This window comes from Sciurus carolinensis, chromosome 9, assembly GCF_902686445.1.
Source record: "Sciurus carolinensis chromosome 9, mSciCar1.2, whole genome shotgun sequence".
NCBI lineage: Eukaryota > Metazoa > Chordata > Mammalia > Rodentia > Sciuridae > Sciurus > Sciurus carolinensis.
In genome coordinates, this window is record NC_062221.1 from 134241303 (window position 1) to 134260113 (window position 18811).

General features: G+C 36.9%; 1 protein-coding gene across 5 annotated transcripts in view; it reads left to right on the forward strand.

The window, feature by feature from the left end:
- Dyrk1a (dual specificity tyrosine phosphorylation regulated kinase 1A) overlaps positions 1–18811 on the forward strand; it is a 139090-nt gene that overhangs the window by 5683 nt on the left and 114596 nt on the right. Inside the window, exon 2 of one of the 5 annotated variants that reach the window (XM_047563649.1) lies at positions 789–833. The exons of the other annotated variants lie outside the window; for them this stretch is intronic. The gene's annotated coding sequence lies outside the window, so the exon portion shown is untranslated. The remainder of the gene's footprint in view (positions 1–788; positions 834–18811) is intronic. 5 annotated transcript variants of the gene reach the window in all.

Consider the following 18811-nt stretch of genomic DNA (forward strand, 5'->3'; position numbering starts at 1 on the left):
ATTTTTGCAATTGCTTCTTTCACTGGAGCTATGTTTTCTCTTTTTTTAGAAGGTGATTTTGAAAGTTTGTATTACTGTAAGTTTTGACAAGGTTTATATATACTTTTTTTGTTTGCTTGAGGGACATGCTTATATCTAACATACAGTGAGTAATGGCTTAAAATGTTTCTTTACTCTTGCTGATGAATCATTTTGAATTTTTTCTCCCCATAATTGTATTACTTTAGTTGATTTTTTTGGGGGGGAGGTCCTAGTGAGCTCGTTTGACGTGGAACAACACTAACTTTCAACATCAGTCTATTAAATAGCATCCTTGTTCATTAGATAATCCCCTATTTTTTCTGTTTATAAAATTTTCAGTGAGAAGAGTTGATTTAATTTGTAAAATTTTCATGGATGTTTATGGTTAAAGTTTACCTTTTGGGACATGTATTTGGGTAAAAAGATGCTCAAACTGTGACATCTATCCCATTTCTCCTTGATCTCTAGATATAGGTAGCAATTCAGGAAGCTTGATACTATGGAGAGACACCCTGCCCTCTGAGGTGAGCAGAGACTCCAGAGTTGGTCAGAAATAGTCTCAACAGGTCTGCTACTGTCTGACTGTGTGACTTTAGGCACAGCTATTTAACTAAGCATGTGTCCTCATCTGTAAAATGAGGTTGATGGTAGTGACCATAGGGTTTTTGGTGAACATGGTGACAATGCATGTCAGTTTCTTTATACCTTTCTTTCTCCCCTTTTCCCTCTCCTCCACTTTTTATTCATACTCATCCTTATGATTTCAGCATAAATAACTACTACAGAGAGGCCTTCCCTAAACCCCATTCCAGGTAAGGTTCCTTGGCCATTCATTCTTTTTTTTTTTTTTTTTTTTTTTCATTCATTCTTGTTCTAATAGGGCCTTCTGCTTTTCTTGCACATCTCTTATTGCAGATAGCTATATAATCGATGTATGTCCAAATGTAAAATTATTCATTTGATAATTGTGTCTCCCTCTCCATTAGCTTGTAAGGTCTATTTGGACAGCAATAAGTGTTTCTTAATCACAGCTGAAACTCCAGTGCCTGGCACTGAAATGGTGTAGATAAATGTATGTGTACGTGGAATGAGGAACCAGTACCACTCCTTAGCTGTTTAACCTTGGGCAAAAAAACTTCTCTATGCCTCAACTGCTCGACTCAGGATTTTCAGGATGTGAAATGAGATAATTAATTCAGTGAAGGTTTTTTTTTTTTCTCTTTTTTTTTTTTTTTTAAGTGTAAAATGCTGTATAAATAAAAGATGGTATAGTAGCAATAATCTTGGTAATGGGGTTATACAATAGGAAGCTTTATTGTGATTTAAAATAAGAATTTATAAGACGTTAACTGAGTTATTAGGGATTACTCTTTTTTATAAATCAAAATTTGTATATGCATCATTTAGAATGCGGATTTAGGCCTGTGTTTAAATAAATAACAGTGACTTAAACAAGAAGTTTACTTTTCCTCATAAAACAACAGTAAGTAATCTGCCGGTGCTGTGTCTCTTGCCTGTAATCCCAGTCACTCCAAAGGCTAAGGCAGGAGGCTCTCAAGTTCCTGGCCACCGTCAGCAACATAGTAAGGCCCTAAGCAATTTAGTGAGACCCTGTCTCAAAAATAAGAGTAAAAAGGGCTAGGGATATGGGTCTGTGTTAGGGCACCCCTGGGTTCAATCCCTAGTACCAAATAAAAAAGAAAAACCCAACAGTATTAGTAATCTAAGGCATGTAAGGTGCATTGGTATTTTATGGCTCCATGATATATGGGGACCATGGTTCCATCTTGTTTTCCTGTGTTTAAGGAGTTACCCTTTCCTTAATAGTACAGGGCATCTCCTTACCACATCCGCAGTCCAGGAACAGGATATGGGGAAGGCCCATCTCTTCCCTTTAAAGATGAACCTGGAAGTTGCATACGTGACTTGGGTGTGATGCGGTTATGTTTAGTGATGTGTCCATATTTAAAGGAGGCTGGGATATGTGGTCTTTGGTAGGGTGACTAACAGTAGAAAATCTTTCTACTGAAGAAGTGCAGAATGATGGAAATTAAACATTACCTGTTATACTTCCAAATATGGAAGAAACTGAGAAATAAGGAAACTTATTGCACAAACTGGTAAGTTTTATTTTCTGTATTGGTTATTAATCTTTTTGAAATGTAGTATGCAAATTCAAATAGATTACCAGTTATGCAATATATATCTCTATAGTCAGATTAGAAAAGTATATCTGTACTTTTAGTAGTAAAGGAATTTTAGGCCTAAATAGCATATTGTTTTACACTTTATTTTCTGATAGAACATGATTCTTCATAGTTGGAATTATGTCATGGAAGTATTATTTGGAATCTGAGTTTTTGGATTTAGTCTTAATAGTCTACTGAACCATAGTGTATATGTATTTCTGGCAGCAGATAATGCTAGAATATCACTTGGATCTTGTCAAGATTTCAGTAGATGTTGGAGTTACTGTGTGTTGTAAGAAGAATGATACTAGTGATGTTTAAAAATATATTGATTATTTAGAATCCTCCTCTAATTTCTATGAATTTGAAAAAAGAGTAAGATCTAGGGTTCCTTTGAAGTGTGTTATTATATCTAATAGGCACTTGGGAAAGTGAATGATTCTCAGGAGTCTTCTGGAGAACTTGTTAAATTTTGTAATTCCCAAGCTCAGATGCTTTTTTCCCTTAGGTTTAGGATAGTGCTTTGGAATCTGCTTTCTTCATAAGGAGCCCAGGTAATCCTGATGGCAGAGAAACATTTTAAGAAACACTGATGCACTTCATCTTTCATATTATAAAAGGAAATGGACGCGGAGAAGCTAATTGACTAACTAGTGTCTTAGAATAAGTAGGCCAGGGACTAGCTTTGGTTGTCCTGACTCCTGGGTTTTTCTTCTTATTACAAAAGGAATAGAATACAAGGCATGTAAAGTGCATTGGGGCGTTTATCAGGGTAACTCTTATTCTAAAATCTGTGGCTTTCGTGTTGTCATTCCTAGTGAATGGTTGGCTCATTTAATTGTTCTTTTAGTCTTATAGAAAAATAATCTGTCAGTCAGTCAAATGACTATTTAAAGGTAAGAAATTGAAGGTTTAAAATAAGGTATTGTTAGTGTTAGCACTGTAGTGGGCAGCATTACAAGGTAGATGGATAGGTAGGTACTTGGCATGATTAGAAGGAACAAAGGCAGGTCTTGTCCTCAAATTATTACTTTCTTTTTTATCTGGTTGCTTACAGTTTTCAACTGTTGGAATTCATTCTGTTAAATTAAGGTAAGATCTGAATTTTCTAAAGTGGAAATATTCCAGAGGAATGTTCTTTACCTCTTACCTGGTTAACATTTTTATCAATAAAAATCAGAGATTAGCACCTGCACTAAGAGTTTTTGGGAGAGTGAGAGAGAAGAGTAAGGCACATGTCCTTTCCTGAAGAAAATGAAGGATATGATTGAGAATGATCAACTCGTGGAATAGTCATGGGAATGTTCATGTGAGGTTTCTCTGGTGGCCCAAACCGGTAACATTAGCCTGCCTTATGATGTTTCCTATCACTGTAGTGAAAGCACTGTAGACAATTCTGTCAAGAACCCACTAGGCTTGATTAACTACTGTACAAATGGGAGTATGCCATTTTTCAGCATTTTATTGCTTATTTAGGGCCCCTGTTTGAGCAGTCTTACAGTATATCAAACATAAAATATTAAGGTACAGTTCTGATCACCTACAAAACAATAGTTTAAAAAAATTTTTTTTAGTTGTATGTGAACACAATATCTTTATTTAATTTTATGTCATGCTGAGGATCGAACCCAGTGCCTCACACATGCTAGGTAGGCTGTATCACTGAGCTACAGCCCCAGCCCCCAAAACAATAGTTTTTAAAGATCGACAAGTAATATATACTTACAGCTTTTATTTTTATTTTTTAAAAGAAGCTCTATGGAATGGTATGAGATCATTCCCCTTCTCATTCTCCATAGGTAGTAAGTGTTCACAGGTTTTCCTACTAGAAATGGTCTGTGCATGTATAATTATATGTATAATATACTTTATATGTATTGAATTCCAAAATTAGTATGTTCCCATTTTGTTTTTAAGCAGATAGATCTTGGAGAGAGAGAGAGAGAGAGAGAGTGTGTGTGTGTGTGTTTATGTTTATGTACACAGTATCTCTGTACTTAAAACCAAAAGCATAGTAAACATATAGTTTTGCAGCTTCAGCTAATTACTTGATCTATCTTAGAAATATTCCCTTATTAGCTGACAGAGCTTCCCTGTTGTTTTTAATGGTTGGGAAGTCTTTTCTCTTATGGGTGTACCTTATTTTATTTAGGCTCCATTAAAGCGTATTTAGGTTTTCATATTTTTCTTGTTTAAACAATGCTGCAGTACTTTCTTGTACATATAATTGTGTCCTGTGACTATCAGCCCTGGGATATATATTTATCAGGAAAACTGTGCACCTATACACATATGAATATGTATTGCCAAATTGTTTTCCAAAAGATAGCACCAATTTGTACTTTCACTACCAGTATCTGAGAGTGCTGTTTTCTCATTCTGACCAATTCTGAATACATGTGACCAACACATGTATTCTCAAGGTCTTGTATCTTTGTCATTTTGATAGGTGAATAATGTCTAATTGTTTGGATTTGTGTTTCTTTAATTCTGACTGATATTGAACATCTTAAGTAGTATTATAAGCTTTTGTTTTAATAACAGAATACTCATACTCAGTCAAATATATCGTTAAAATATTTTCTGGTTTTCCTTTATTCTGTTGAATGTAAAACTGATGTCTTGATAAATTGTAAATGCCCGCAGGAAAGGGGACTCTTGTTCCTGTTGCAATTGAATAAATGGTTGCATGTCCTGTATAAGATAAGTGAATTATGGTAGTAGCTTTTGACTACAAAAGCGAATGAGATTTGTTTACCTCTGGTAAATGTGTGCATACAGGAAAAATGAACACAGGCAAGATCATGGCTGCTAATAATCAGAGGTGTTGACATGTGAAAAACTAGAGCACAAGGTGGTAAGATGGTTCTAGGGTTTTGAGCATGTCATGGAGGAGTTGGGACTAGATTTTTTTTGGTACCTGGGATTGAACCCAGGGGTGCTTTACCACTGAGTCACATCTCTAGCCTTTTTTATATTTTAGAGACAGGGTCTTCCTGAGATGTCTAGGCCACCCTGTGTTGCTGAGGCTGACTGTGAACTTAGGATCCTTCTGCCTCACCCACATGAGTTGCTGGGGTTACAGGTGTGCGCCACCATGCCTGGTGGGACTAGATCTTGAAGAGAGCTTTTTATGGTAGAACCTGTGGACTTCACAGTCTACTCAGGAGGTAATGTGGGCAAGCAGTGGTGGTGGGGGGCACAAAGAGTGACTTTGGAGAGTGACAGAATGTGCCTGGGGCATGAGGAGGGTTGTGTGTTCAGAAAGGGTTAAGGGACAGTTGTAGTGGGAAATGAGAATGAAAGTTTCTCGGCATCAGGGGCCTGATGACATCAGTGGTTTAGAAGAGGTGACACTGTAAGAAAGAAGGTTTGGAAGATGTAGAGGCATGAGGGAATAATAAGAGGTAAAAGAATAAATAGGAATGCCTTAAAAATTCTTAATTGTGCTTTAATTTTCAACAGAAAAAAGTGAATATTTCTGAATTCAAACAGATGTAGCCAAATTCTGGAGGTAGAAAGGAGGGAATTAAGCTGGTGTATGCTTGTATGCTAGCTACTTGGGAGAGTGAAACTGGAGAATTGCTTGATCCTTTTGGGACCAGCCTGGACAGTAGTGAAACACCATCATTTAAAAAAAAAAAAAAAAAAAAAGAGCAAGCGAGTAAGAGAGAGGGGGGGGGGGGAGGGAGAGGGAGAGAAAGAGAAAGAGAGGAGGAGAAAGAGAATGAGAATATTAAGCATTGGTGGTAGGGTATTAAAAGGTCCTAGCTGGGTGTGATGGCGCAATGCCTGCAATCCCAGAGACCTGGGAGACTGAGGCAGGATGATTGCAAGTTCCATGCCAGCCTCAATAACTTGGTGAGACCCTGTCTCAAAACAAAAAAACAAAAAGGGCAGGGGATATGACTCAGTGGTAAAGCATCCTTGGCTTAAATCTCTAGTACCAAACAAACAAACAACAACAGCAACAACAAAAACAAACCCAAAACAAAAAAACCCAAAATGGTCCCAGGAGTGGGACAGTTAAGATATTTCCTACTAAGGCCCTGAAGGAACTGTTAAAGAATCAGATAGAATTTTTATTGTAGTTCAGGCCTTCCATTACAAACAGGTAGAAACAATTTGCAGCACCATTAAGGATGAACTAAAAAATAGGGCAGTGGGAGAAGGCAGTGTTCAAAACTGTGACTCTGGAAAGGAAAAAGTTCTATCATAATTTATGATTTGGAAAATATAGAGTAACCGAGCTCATAATTTATTCTGAATATCTTAATGTTTTCCTGAAAAATCTCATATTTTGTTTATTTTTTAACCTGTATCTGAATTGGAAGACTGTTCACCTAAAAAGCATATAACTACCGGGTGATAGAACTATTGTTGAGCACCTTCTTGTGTCAGACTTGGAACTCTCCAGCTTGGGAATCAGTTCTAAAACAAAAGTTACCACTGTCTTTAAGTTGTGTTCTGGTGGGGGAATATTTAATATCTCCTGTGAGGCTTAAGGACCCAGTCTCGAGTAGATAGTTAAATTCTCATTTAAGGGAACAGAGTTTATGATATCGGATAATTTTTGATGTTACTTTTTGAAAGTCAAAAAACGTTTTATTTTAGAGTTCTTTTGACAGTTTATTTTGAGTTAAAAGCTTATTTGGATATAAATAGGACTCTAGTTCTTCAGACAAATACTGTCTGTTTAAAAATTTGTTCTGATTGGATGATTTTCCCTTGAAAAGAACAAGTATCACAGTGTTGATTTTAACTTTATCTTTACATCAAGCACATTCATTATTGGTAGACATTACTTTTGTAATATAAAAGATTGTGTTGTGAAAGTTTTTTAAAACTTTAAAAAAGCATTTAAAATAGCATTTCTAAGAAAACCAATAGAATCTCATTGAATATTTTGTAATCCATTTTTATTTTTTTTCCATTTCCTTATAATGGCTCTAGTTCACAACATTGTAAATCTATGTAAGTTTACCTAGAGGTTGGCCTGAAGGCCTATAGTTACTCAGCAGTATTAGAGTCAGCTATGCAGAAGGAAGAAATTGGAGGCAGGGGTTTTAGAATTCATGGCAGTTTGGAAAAGGAGTGCTTGCTGCATGAGAAAAAGATAAGAGACATGTGAAGGATGTGGCATGTAGGCAACGACCGAATGGACAGAAATGGAAGAAGGATATGAGTAACTAGATGAGCAAGAATCTTAAGTAAAAATGACCGAACAACTCTTTTGACTACTGATTTTGACTTTCAGGTAAGAGCCAAACTAGGCGTAGGAGCTGTAAAGCCCCACTACCTGAATGATCTGGCCTGTCTCACAGGCTGGCTCATCTCACAGGTCTGTGGCTCATGTGACTGGACTGTTTTCTGTTTTGCGTATGTTACTTCCCTTGGTCTGGAATCATCACCTCTTTTAGCTAATTGCTTTTCCTCCTTCCACTTTAGCTTAGTTAGCTTTGTCAGGGAAGGTTGTCCACCTCCCTGAGTCAGCTCTTAGTTTTTAAAATCGGTGTTTCATTGTTCTCTTCCCTCTTAATGCTAATGTTAGTAATTTTTGTAGTGCTTCTTTGATTAATCCCCTGCAGTAATCAGGGGGCAATGGTGTTTCGCCCTCTTTTGCAGTTTCAGGGGTTGCCAGGGTGCTTGACATATAGTAAACACTAATCGTTTGTTGGATGAATTAGCAAACTGTATCTTTTGATCTTTATTATTGGTCTCACAGACTGAAGAACTATAGCAGGGGAGTAGGAACTACGGCATTTAGAGTAAGAGCTGAATAGGGAATATGGGAACCTTAAGGAAAAGGTAAGACATTTTAAAGACAGAAAGCTCTGTGTAGTTTAGTAGAAAGGGAAAATTCTTGTGGATTAATGTCTGTGAATGTCTACAATATATTGGGAGCTAGCTGTTGTGAAGTGGAAAGATCGTGCCATCCATATTAAAGGAGTACATGATTTTAGTAGTTTATTGAAATCAATACAGGTCCTTAGTAGTCATATGGAGCAGTTTTAAATTGTGGAGAGGGATCAGCTTGGACACTGTACTCTTCATTATTCTTAGCCAACACAGCGAAGGTCATTCAACAATTAGAACTGAAATATAGTTCCAGCATTTGCAGGAGCTCTCAGGTATATATTTAAAATAAGCTTTAGCTTTGATTTCATTTAAAAGTGACAAAAGTTTTAAAAAGTAGTTTGGATGTGTTTTGCTTTTACTTCCAAGTTTGGATGACAGAACAAGAATTGAGGGCGTTTGTTCTAGGGACAGGTTTTCAAAAGAATGAATCTTGTCACTATATTTAGAAAGTTACTGAAGATATTGATCTTGTCAGGTGAATGAGGTTTTTTTAAAGCTTACAAAGAATTTGTTTCAACATAGTTTTATAATTTTCTTGTGACTAGTTTCTGTAGTGTTCTGTATTTGGAAAAGCAAATATTTAGATTTTGAAGGTCTCCCCCCTGTGCCTGGCCGCTTACTAGGTCTTTTGGGACATAGCAGTCAATCAGGTGGATATATATATAGTCCTTGCCATCCATGAGCTTTCAGTGTAGTCAGAGATTGCTGGAGAGAAACATAAAGAGGACGTGTCTTGTGGCGTGACTATGGTTCATTAATTAATTAATTTATCCATTCTTGAACTTAAGTTTTGTTGGCAACATTTTAGACTACTTTAAGCTACTTGTTGCTTTATTCTGGCAACATGAAGAATGGGGATAACATTTTCAGTACCAAGGTAAAATAAAAACTTGGTTGTTCAGTTTGTTGGCAATTTTATTTTTTTAAAAATGTGTTCATGTAAGTCTGAGTTTCTCTTTAAAAATAAACAAGTATTTAGTAACACTAATAGTAGCTTCTGTTAATCAGTTACCTGCTATAGGCCAGCACTGTATATATTCAGTATTGGTTATTTTTATATTCTCAGTAACCCTACAAGTTGGTATTATTTGTGTTTCATAAGTTAGAAAACTAAGATTCAGGGAAGTATGTTTGCTTCATGTTAATCAAAGTAGGTTGCATATGCTGCCTCTAGGAAATAAAGAGCCCAGTGAACAATTTAGCCCACAGTTAAACATTTAAAGAGAAAAGAAAGAAGCATAAAGCTTCTGTAACCCATCAGTTGAAGAAACGGATTATTTTCACATGCTGGGGTTGATGTCTTGTGCTTCTTGTTGATTGGTCTTTTGGATGATATACAAAAGCAGTACCTTTCTAGCTTTGGAGAATACTTTAGGAGTCTTGGAGGGAGGTGGATATCTTCCATTATGAAAGTCAGTTGCTCACTTTATCTTCCTGTTAGGATGTCATCGGGTGTCATGGAGCCTTCTCTCCTACTTTTACCTGACTACCTCAGAGCAGGTAATTTCTTGAAGCAGGAGGGAGGCAGCTACATCTTTTTTTCTGGAGGTAACAGTGAGCGATTCTAGATGCAACATTTTGTTCTTGATTTTAGTGGTGTTAGTACAAATTGCAGTGACTGAATCATGTGTTTTTCACTGTACTAGATCTGTGATTTGTGTTTTGGGTGTTCTTGACTACGTAGCATTCCAGCCTGTTCCCTCATTGGATTTTCTGTGAATTGCTTAATACACTTTAATAACTTCCTTTTTGGTCTAAACAAAACCAGAGCTAGTTTCTTTTGTTTTGCAACTAGAATCTTTACTTTAATGTTGCCAATTAAGGTACTAGATGATTCAGAAACTCTCTAGGGGTCAGATTTACCTGCATCTAGATTAGAATTTACTAATGAAAAGAGTTCACAGCATATATTAAATGAAATATCTAACAAAATAGTCAGCTAATTGATTTATTAATTTGCTGAATTTGAGTGCCTGTTGTAGGATAGGATATGTTCTAAGTGGAGATACAGGAGCGACAAGATAAACCAAGATCCCTGTATTCGCAGAGCTTACATTCTATTGTAAGATGTACAATAAGCAAGAAGTCAGATATCATAATTACAAAAAGTGACAAATGCTGTGAAAAAAATGAATATGGATTGATGTTATAGCTAATGTGTGTATTTAGGAGTTACATCTCCTAAAACATTTAGTGTCAAGAAGTCATGACTGGGAGGCGGTAGCATTCGGATTTTATCCTCCTAACACAAATGTCTAGAAAACTGGAGATGAAACACTGTTTTCAGATGTTGAATAATAGGTAGCCAGGACTGTAATTCTGACAGATGGGAAATGAATGAGTGATTGCCCAGCTTTCTGCTTAGAGGCAATTTTCAGACCTCAGTACAGAACAGGAGACCCCAAATCTGCCATGTGGCTTTACTGAGTTGGGGGAACAAAGATTGGAGTTGTGGGAGACCATGAGCTTCTACTTTAAGGAACAAAGTTCTGGAGAGGAGGGAACTGTGCAGAAAATAGTACTATACATGAACTTAGTGGTCACTCAAGCAGGGGGACTACCAGTCTGCTCAGGTATTGGGTATGGTTTCATAAAGAAACACTTTCTGGGGAAGCTGTAAGTAGAGCAATTCTTAGAACTTACACAGGACTGAGGACTATTTGAGTACCTTCTAGCCAAGAGGAAAGATCTCATTAAATACAGGATTTGTTGAGACCCCAGAAGGGCTAAACTAACTCTAAAGTAAGGGCTATCCTAGGTCTGTCTGAGAAAAGCTTAAAAGTGAGCCTCAGAAGGAACAAACTAATCTGGAAAAAATGCAGTTGCTGTTATAATATTCAGCACTCTAAAGAAATATTACAGATCCTAACACTTAGCCAGGCAACATGTCCAGCATCCAATTAAAAATTTCTAAATATGTAAAGAAGCAAATTAATGTGACTCAGATAGGAAAGCTATAAATCAACAAATCTAGAACTGATACAGATGTTAGAATTGACAAACAAAGACATTAAAGAAGTTATTCAGAAAGTTAGGCAGAAACATGGAAGGGATGAAAAAAGGCCCAGAACAGAGCAGTAAAAACTAGACATTGCATGGCATTAATGGCATATTAGACATTACAGAAGAAATTAGTGAACCTGGGCACAAAAACTCAGTAGAAACAGACAGATGACAGAGGTTTGGAACTAGCAGAGTTGGTAAAATGACTATTACAAAATGCAGGATTAGATTGCGGTTAATGTTTTCATCTTGGTACATGATTTTTGCTTAAGGATAATTGTGTCTACAGCCTGAAGTTGGCTTGGTGTGTAGTTGGAGTGGTTGACATGAGTATTCCAGCAGAATAGCAGGGCGTGGTGAAGAACTTTATTATGCAACAAGTCTATTTTTCTCCCATACCAGTGTCACCACAAAGTTACCAGCTTAAAACACATACATGCATTTATTATCTCAGTTTTTGTGGCTTAGTTGTCTGGGAACAGTTCAGTTGAGTCCTCTGCTTCAGAGTCTTTGAAAATAGTAAAGATTTTGGTTGAGCCTGTAGTCTTATCTGAGATTTGATTGGGGAAGATCTCTTCAAGGATTGTGGTGCTTGGCAGTATTTTGTTCCTTGTGCATTATCAGACTGAGGGCCTCAGTTTCTTGCTGCCACTTGTCAGATACCTACCCTGAATTCTTTGCTATGTGGTCCTTTCCTACATGGCCACTTACTTTCTCAAAGACAGCAAAGGAGAGTCACCTTGGTGATAGAGATGTACACTCTTATGTCTCATAGCTGTGGAAATGATGCCCCATGACCTTTGCTATATTCTGTAGGCTAAAAGCAAGTCACAGGTTCTGCCCACACTCAAGGGGAAAGGTTTGAATGCTGAAAGACAGGGTTATGGGAGCTGAGAGTCTGTCACAAAGTGTTGTGTGGTGGAAAAGAGCACATTCTGTGGAGTCTCACCTCCGTGCCTTTGAGTCCTGCCCTGCCTTTCCCCAGTGGTATAAACATCTCTGAGCCTCCGTTTTCCCATCTGCCTGATAAAGATACTATCTTCTTACTGCTTATAATTGGCAAGATTAAGTGAATACATATGATGTATTTAGGACTTTGTCCTTTAACTCTTATTCATCTTTAGGTTGTAGCTGTCTTGTTCAGGGAAACTTTCCCTGACTCTTTGACTCCTATCCCCTTCTAGGTAAGCTTTCAGAGTACCTTGAACTTGTCTTTCTCATCACTTCATGCTCATATAGCTGTTAGGTTTATTTATTTGTTTCTGCTTTCTTTAGATCAAGCTGCTTGAGAGCAGGGTGTGTGTTTTCTTCATTACTGTATCTTCAGGGTCTTATGTACTTGCACATAGAAGACTTCTTCCGTATTCGCTGATTGACTATAAGAGTGATGTTAATGCATGCATTGTTTCTTTGAGGAAGAATTTTTAGTGTTTCTCTGTGGCTTTCCAGAAACAGAAGTCAGCCTGAGGTATAGTCCCTTTGTTTCTAAAGTTGGTCAGGTTCTAGCAGGCAAGATAAAGGCATAATGGTCTTATAACTATGATTGTAGAGGTTTGCAAAGTGGATGCTAAGGTACTTAAAAAAAAAAAAAAAAAAAAAGAGGCTGAATGGATGAGAACACAGGAATAAAAATCAGTCCTAGTGGAATGGAAGCACCTTCTCTCCCAGAAATGCACTCTGCAGAACGCTGGACCTTGAGATGGTATGAAGACTTAAGCGTGGAGAACGTACCTTCTTGGAGAGTCACAACTAAGGTTAACTTATTATATAGGAAACCTCTTCACCTGTTAACTTTGGTAGGGAGATCTTTATTAAGTTTACTACTGATACTTTATAACCATACACATTCCTCAGCCTGGTGAGATGTTTTCATTTAATCTGTGCTGATATTGATGTTGAGGTAATTTCTCCTAAAATACAAAGTATTTTACCAAAGTTGGTAAAGTAGGATTTAAACCGTGATTTCCAACCTTTACTCATTTTTTATTTTGTATTACTTCTGTGGAGCTTATTTTAACAAGGACCAGATTAATTTCATGAGAGCAGGACCATGTATATTTTGATTTTGTGTACTGTGTCTTTAGGACTAGAATCTTGCTTAGCCTGTAAAACAACTGAATGAAGGGTTTCTCATTTTATACTGTTGCTGAATTACTTGAAGAACTTCAAGAAAGTTTGTTGGATAGCAAAGTTTGAATTACTTGAAGAACTTGAAGAAAGTTTGTTGGATAGCAGTTACTGTGATCCAACCAGTATAGGGTACAACAAAACATAATTTTGTGTGTTGTACTGTGTGATTGGGTAGGGTTATGTTCCCAAAGAACTATGTAGTCCGTGACTCCCTACCCTTTGTTCCACTTTCAGATCTGCTCTACTACCCAGTCTTCTTGAGTTGTTTCTGAATTAAGTTTGTTCTGTTATTGTTGATGACCTTTCTATAGATCAGACCTTTAGTCTCTTTTTGCTTACTGCTATAATTATTTCAAGAATAAATTTTCATTTTAATATGCATATAATCAGTTGTATACTACTTAGTGAGATTCTTAAAATGAAAAATAACTGTCTCCAAGTCCACCTCACTGTTTGCCAGTCCTTCTTCATAGAACAGTACTTTCCAAACATTTTCATATCAGGGCCTTTGTGGACAACGTCTGTTCTGAAGTCTTTGTGGGATCTTAGCCCGTGTGCCATGCTCACCAACTGACAAACTCCACACAGGTTATCATTTTCATTTCAACTCTTAGTTGTTTCTTTGATTTACCTTTCTCTTTATAAATAATATGCTTATCAAATCAGGATCTCTTGAATGCAAATACGGAGACCCTTAGCCAAACTGGTTTCAGAGAAGGGGATTTAACTTACAGTTGCAAGTTGCAGAGGTGGAATGGGCTCAAGAGCCAGTTGATCTAGTGACAGAATAATGTCTGTAGGACCCCTGGTTTTTCCATTTCCCTGTTTAGAGACTGAGAGGCTCCATGCTCAGATTAATAAGATGAGTGTAACAGTGTGAGGTGTTGTGTTCAAATACAATAATAATAATAAGACAACTCCCCCTGTGGGGGCATGTAACTAGATAAGAATGGGGACTTTGCCTAGAAACACTTTGGAAGACTTATCTCATGTGTTAAGTGACTTTCTGTAACATTTCACTTACCACGGAATAGGGGTAGGCCTAACTGGGTCTCTAATGCGAGTGGTGTGCTAATGGGTTTGGAGCAGAATTGGCTTCCCTTCACAAAGGAAAAGTGGATTTGCAGCCTCTGTTGGTAAGCCTGATCCTAGTTTTATATTCAACTTAAAATTTAAGATGTTATCTGTTGGCTTTTTATTAAGGTAGATGAATATTTAACTTCAAACTGCTTCACTCATACTTTTTTCTTTCATCTGTCCCTTATAGTTCCTTACTTAAGTCAATTGCCAGTGTTTAATTGTGACTAAGTCTAGTTTACCATAGCCAAATCGTATACTGCTACACCATTTTTTCCCTTGTGTAATTTTGTTTTCCTTAGAATTAGCAATTGTCTTGTATTTTCATTTACTTTGCTTCTCATACTTTGAATAGCGTTTTTGTTTTGTTTTGTTTTGTTTTGTTTTGTTTTGTTTTTGTGCTGGGATTGAACCAAGGGCACTTTACACCTGAGCTGTGTTCCCAGCCCTTACTTTTGATTTTTTAAAATTTGAGATAGGGTCTTGCTAAGTTACCCAAGATTGGTCTTGAATTTGTCATCCTTGGCTTCAGCCTCCTAGCTGGGATTACAAGTGTGTATCACTATCGTGACCCAGTAACCTCTTAATAAGGTTTTTTGTACAGTCAGACATATTAGATAATTAGTTGTTTTTTCCCCTCTGAAGAACCCTCTATGAAATTCTTGCTCTCTGGACCTAATAGAATTCTTTTGGCATGTCTCCCTGAAGTTTTTGAATCTCCAGTTTCTTGGTTCTCTGGACTTTTCTATTTTATCCTTCATGTTTCTGGAGCACATCTTTCCAAACTTCCTGAGAAAGGGTACATTGGGGAGCCTCATTTTTTGAGACGTTGTCTGAAAATATCTTTAATCTGCTTTTGTTTGTGATTTAAAGTTTTGACATGATTGCAGTTCATATATCACTTCTACTGAGAACTCTGTATTTGTGATCTTCTAGCTTCATATAGCACATATAATTTGTGTTCTGCATTCCTTTTAAATGAAAATGATGGATAAACTAGAGTGTAATAAAGTTCTACGTTCCCATTGCCCAGCCTCAATATTTATCGGCTCATGACCTGTCTTTAAAACAACAACAACAAAAAGCCCCAAAACCCACCAGGGGTGTGGCTTAGTGGTTAAGTGTCCCTGGGTTCATACCCTGGTACTCTCCCTCCCCACCCTGCCCCCATTGATATTCCTATCTCCTTTCTTTGATTTTTTTTTTTTTTTAAAGAAAACCCAGACATATAATTTCACTTTTGAATATTTCAGTATGTACTCTAAAGCATAAGGACTCTAAACTATAATCCCAAGACCTTTGAAAGATTATCGTAGAGCCAGGTGTGGGTGGGTGCCTGTACTCCCGAAGACCAAGGTGGGAGCATCACTTAAACCCAGCAGTTTGACACAGTAACATAGCGAGACCCTGTCTCAAAGGTACAAAAAGAATATCATACCTCTAAAAAGATTAGCATTGTTCTTTAAATATTCAGTAAAAAAATCACTTTAACTACATTATAATTGTATTTAAAGATACATTTTATGCAAATCAGAATCCAGTGAATTGTCATTGGTTGACGCATCTCGTTTCTTTTAATGTATTGTTTGCTCTTCTGTTTTTTTTTTAATTTTTAAAATTTTTTTCCTTGCAGATTATTAAGAAACTGCATCATCTGTGTTGTAGTTTCCTATGAGCTGGATGCTTTTGAATGAATATTCATATTGTCACTGATTTGTTCCTTTCCCTTATATTTCCTGTTGCTTGGTACTAAGATCTAAAGACTTGATGAAATTAATTTTTCTTTTTTTAGCGGGGGGCATGAATGGGGAGAATGCATTACAGGTGGCACAATACATTTGCCCTCAGAGGCACAAAATATTCAGTCAATGAATATGGCATGGAACCATGAATTTATTAGTGTTGGATTCTTTGTATGTGACCCCACTCTTTTTTTTTTTTCTCATTTTTGGAACTGTTAAAAAGACTTTTTATTTTTTTCCCCCTCTTAAATTTGATCCATCCTTTTGTTGTGGAGGAACATATCCTTTCATCCTGGGAAATTTTCTTGTACAATTTCCTTGGTAGTTTCTTCTCAAAAGTGGTATGCACTTTTGTTATTTTGTCTATTTTCTATTAACTTTTTATTCCTGGGGAAATTTTTTTCAAGTTTATTTTCCATCAGAGTATCTCTTTTGCTCCTTTTTCTTTTTCCTCCTTTGGCATTTTGTTTTTACTTTGTGAATACATTTATTTTTCCTCTTAGACCCCATTTATATTTTAAATACCCTTTTTGTTCATGGCATTGATTTAGTTTTCTTTGAATTCCAGTTTTTCTCTTGCCTTTGTTTCTGTCTTTTGTTTGTTTTTGGTTTTTTGAAATAGGGTCTCCCTATGTTGCCCATTCAGACCTTGAATTCCTGGGCTCTAGTGATCTTGTGCCTCAGCTTTCTGAGTAGCTGGAAAGTATCTCCTGGGCCTGGCTCTTGGTTTCTTCTGTCTTTGATATTAGCACCTTTCCTCAAATATTTGGCCACCCTTGGGCTAGTGGTGGGTATGTAGTATAAGGCAACATAAAACTGCAATGTGTGAGAGTGAGTCTTGTTCACTGAAGGCTTAGTAGGGTGAGTGAGGGACCCAGGAATATGAGTATCCATAGTGTTTTACTGCAGGGCTTTTAGTGTCTCTCAATGAAAATCTAAGTCCCATGTCTCAAGGAGAGGGAATGTATGTTCCTGTTGCTGATATTCTGTACGGGGGCTGGAGCACACAGTGCTGTTTAAAGAGTATTATTTACTTTGATTTTTAGTCTTACGTTGCAAACCTGTTTTCTCTTGTGCTCGGTATCTGTAAGAATAGGGCCTCTGTATTCAACTTTTCTCCAGAAACTATTCCTCTAGTATCTTGGTGTCTAGGCTGCCAGCCTGTATAGGGTTTGGGCTATAATTTGGGGTCTATTGTATTTTACTTATTTTTATTGAAACTAACTCAGAACATTTGCAGATGTAGTACAAATAACTTGTTTTTCCTTGAAAGTTGTTGACATGAAGCATCTGTTCTTTTGAATGGTATGAAGCATGTTTCCTACAAATCAGGACATTCTCTTTAGTAACAGCAGTACATCCATGGGTGTCAGCAGTTTACCATTTATACATTACTGTTCAATCATGAAGACTCTGTTCAGATTTCTACAGTTCCCCAGTAGTGTTCTTTCTAGGGAAACACAAGCAGTCTGGGATCTCTTATGTATTTTGTTGTCATGTGGTTTTCAGTTGTCTTGTTCTAGAGCAGTTTATCAACTGTTCGTTCTTTTGTGATGTTGTCATTTTCTGGAGTCACTCTCAGTGTGCGATTGATGTTTCTTTTTATTAGATGCAAGTTAGGCATCTTTGGCAGGAGTGACGGTGTTTCTTGAATTTTGATGAAGTCTTCTGATTTGTTAAGTTTTACTTTTATGGATTGTACATTTGTTGTCAAGTTTGAAGAATTCTTTGCCTAGTGTATTGGTTATTTTTAATGGAGAATGGCATTTAGGAACCAAAATCTGAGCATTAGGTATCCTCATTGCTGTTAGTGTGTGGGTGTTTCCTCAGGCACACTGTGGACGGAGGTACAGAATATGTGTATGTCCTGAACCTTCCAATTCCTGACAGGTTTGGAATACATTAGCTAGTTCCCTTGACACCGGTAACTATAGACAGTCTATGACTTCCTTCTCTCTTCTAAATTTGCTACCACTCTGCTGTCTTCTTTTTGCTTCTAAAATATTGTCCATCACAGTTCCCTTTTTTGTTTTATTAGTTTTAAATTTCTTTACTGATTTTAGGTGGGTTTTTGAAGTGTAGTTTTCTGAACAGAAACAACTGTGTGGATTACCCAGTATGTTAAATATGTACTTGTTGAAGTTTTAATATTCCCCCTTCACATCAGTTTTATTATTTAGTCACACTATTACCTTCTACCCTTTATATAATACTTACTCCCACCTTGGGTGTACTATTCTGTGCCCTGGTTCAATTACTTCCATGGAATGAAAAATACCTTATATTGGGTAATTAATAAATAATAGAAGTTTATTTCTCAGAGTTCTAGAGGCTAGAAAATCCAAGCTCAATGTACTAGTAGGTTCAATATCTGATGAAGGTTTGCTCTCTGCTTCATAGGTGGTACTTCTTGCACTGTCCCCACATGGTGGAAGGGCAGGGCAGTTCCCTTTAAACTTTTCTATATGGCACTAATCCCATTCACTTCATCACTTACAAAAAGGCTCCACCTTTTAATACTGTTAAGGCTGTAACATACAGAGTTTTGAGACCACCACCAGTATTTAGACCTTTCTTAGTTTGTGCTGATTTAACAGAATGCCACAGACTGAGTAATTTGTTAAAAACGGGAATTTATTTTTACAATTCTCAAGGTTGGAAAGTCCAGGATAAAGTACTGGCAGGATCATTGGTAAAGACCCAATCTTTGCTTCCGAGATGGTATCTTGAAAGTTTTATTCAGCAGAGGAAGAGGGGTCCTAGGTCCTTGTGTAGTTAAAGGTACAAAGA